Consider the following 3,465-nt stretch of genomic DNA (forward strand, 5'->3'; position numbering starts at 1 on the left):
TCACAGTAGCTTCATGTAGCTGACATTAAGGGCTATTAGAAAAAGAAAGTTAAATTTTATTTACTTGCAAATGAATCCAGGCTCCAGAAGATTGAGGATGCAGACCCAGTTTGTAGTCTAGTCACTTAGATGTGAATTAAAGCACCTCCCTGGGGTAAAATGGTTTCACCTCTGAGGAGCCCTGGGAGAAGAGAGGAGACCAGCCAAGGCTTCCAGAGAGAAGCATCTATTATTATGCTAATATACCCGGAACAGGTGTGAGCTTCTAGTTCTCAGCGTTGGTTTCCCTACCTTGATGTCATATTTTGGATGCCTGTGGCTGGATCAGAGTGGAGGATCCAGGCAGGTTCTCACTCTGGACTCTTTAAGAATAATTTCTCACCCTGGCCGAATAGCTCAGTTGGTAAGAGCATTTACCCTATATGCCAAGGTTCTGGGTTCGATCTCCAGTCAGGGCACACACAAGAATCAACCAATGAATACACAAATAAGTGGAACAGTGAATAGATGTTTCTCTCTCTCTCTCACTCTAAATCAATCAATAAAAAATTAAAATAAAAAGAAAATTTATCAAAAAAGGGTAAAATCATGTATCTTGTGCAGTTATAAAATGAACACATGCTAAAGATTTTATTTAACTCATACTTGTGAGGTGTTACAACCAGTTCAATGGAATGTAGAAAGATAATAATAATAACAACAATGTATGAATACAGGAATGTTGAAATGAATGTTCAGAATCACGCCATTCTAGCTTTTACATTAAGAGAGGGAAGTTAATGGGACCTCTAGGGATAGGACAGAATTAGCATGTCTAAAGCAAAGAATTATTTCTCATTGCTATTAGTTATATACAATTCACAGGGTTGTAAAATAGCTTTCATGCAATCATGAAATCAAAGAGAAGTCCTCTAAAGTCTTGACAATGCTGAGTTGTCCATGGAAGCACCCACACATACAAACATTAGCATCAGGTATATCAATATAGCATATTAGGTGAGGGATTTCTGTCATGACAGTATTTTTCTCATAGGTGTTATCATTTTAACCATTATCAATTTAAAGCCAGTAGCCACGGCCACCATCAAATTCTTCGCATTAGATTTGGACAGACGGTAATGAAACCTCGGAGCCAAGAACTGGTGGGCCATTAACTTTTAATCCTAGCTTGTACCCGGTGGGCAAGAAATACACACAGTGGGAAAACACTTCCCTTTTCATTCCGGGCTCCAAAAGCCACTGACTTATCCGAGTTTCCTAGAATCAAAGCTTTCTACCTCACCAGCCTTATTCACCTGTTCCCAATTTCCTTCTCTCTGCACAAACTCTGCACAAACTGGCTTCTCCTTCAGCACTCCACCATCTTGGCTGCCTCTCCTCTCCTCCACATGGCCTTTCTCTGTTCTCTCTTCTAACGCTAATCTCAGGAACCAAAAGAGACCAAGCTCCCTGTCTGCCCCATTTTATAGTGTAGAAATCAAAACCTTTAATCCAATATACAAACACGGAAGTCTCTGATACAAAGTCACTTATCTGAGGGATAATGGGATTCCTCATGAGAGTGCACCATCCCAAGGTGGGAAAGGCTTAGTCTTAAAACTAAGCCTTAGGCTATAACAGCTTTGCCAGTTTACAGCCTGTCTCCCTCACCAAAAGCAAGCAAACATATATGTCATATTTAAAAACTTATTTGACCAACAATCAACATCATGAGTAGGTAATTTTTTTAAAACCCTGAAAATATAGTAAAAGTTGCCCTTCTGTAAGGAAAATTTACATTTATAAAGTAAATCTCCATTTTAGAGTTATCTCCCACTCTGTATCAATAAGAGAAGGCTGACTCTAAATCACAACAGGATCTTATCATTAATGAAGGCATTGATTTAATTCTGAATTAAAACACCTTACCTTATTTACCATACATTTCCTGGTAACCTCTCCTTAACTGGCCTTCCCTTCACCACACCTTTCTGCTTTTGTCTTTAGCTGTAAATAGTATTTAAGCTGGAGTTCTAAGCCATCTCTTTGAGTTACTTTTTTTTCCTCTAAGTGTCTCTGAAGCATATGTGAGTTATAAATGTTACTAAACTTGTTTTCTTCCTGTTACTCTGTCTTTTGTTATAAGGACCCCAGCTGAAAATGAAGAAAAATGGAAGGAAAATTATTTTTCTCCCCTCTACCTTCAACGACTTTGCTGAAATTTATGTAGCCTTTAAGCAAGTCCAAACTCAGGCGAGGCTAGAACATTTTCTCATATGACAGTGCATTAGGCTGACCAGTGGGCAGGCCAGGCAAGGACTCAGGCTGCTGCTTGTTCTGATCCCAACCCTTCTGATATGGGTAGAACTGCTACCCATACTGCTGACTCAAATTCAAACACTGTAATTCCTTAAGGCTTATTAAAATTGGTTGTCTCTGAGCATTACCTATTCAACATTTTGTGTGTGTCCAGAATCTCAGCTTAAGAGGAACTCTCCAAGTTGCACAAAACATGATTCTTTCAACACTTATCTCACTATTTTTGTGTTTTGCTGAGGAGAGGGCAGCTAGATTCCCTTGCTTTTGTGTAATAAAGCATAAAATTTTCCCTATCTGTTTTAGAACAAACCAGAAACAAAATTATAATGTGAACAAATATTTGAGAACTAATCTAAGAATTTTTTGGAAAAGGAATACGCTTAAAAAAAAAAAAACCCAGTTGCCAATCAACACAAACTGATTTTCTAGGAAAATTTGTTAATATTTTCCTCCTTCTTTATTTCAGCATTGGTGTTTTCTGTGTAGATTCAGTTCATGCCACAAGGGGCAGCACATGCTTTGATTCTGTCTAATGCAAGTTCTGTTGGAAACAGAAAATAAAATTGGGTACTAACAGGGTGTCAATACCTTAATGGATGAGAAATGAATAAGTTCTTCTGGTGCAGGTACCATGTCTTATTCATCTTAATGCTCGCTGAAATGACAAGCCTAGTCACTTGTACCTGATAGATGATTGATAAAGGTTTACTGAGCTAAATTATTCAAGACAGGTGAGTCTTGGAATTAGAGGTATGCTCATAATGTTTTTAGACAACTGTCAAGGACAACCACGAATCTTTCTTGGAAAGTGTATTCATTCTTATTTTTAATGATATACCTGAAGATTTGTATGTGTTTATTTATTCAACTAGACATAAAATCCAAGGACATACCTCATTTATCTTCTGCATTCCTTAAATTAGACTTAAGGAAGGAAAGCTTATTCTGCTTGCTCCATTATTAATAAATAACTTACACATTCAGAAAAGAGATATTGATACTGGAGTGGGCAGGGCTGGTTCAAACCAGGTGGCCTTCTAACGTCTTGGTGGAGACCAAGTACTGTAAACACTTTGCACTGGTAAGTTCTGCAGTAAGTTTATAGCCCTGTCTTGGAGTGGTGGACGGCCAGCTTAGTGATTGGTTGTTTCTGTGTCTCATATCTAG

Source organism: Saccopteryx bilineata, chromosome 11 (genome assembly GCF_036850765.1).
Source record: "Saccopteryx bilineata isolate mSacBil1 chromosome 11, mSacBil1_pri_phased_curated, whole genome shotgun sequence".
NCBI classification, from domain to species: Eukaryota; Metazoa; Chordata; class Mammalia; order Chiroptera; family Emballonuridae; genus Saccopteryx; species Saccopteryx bilineata.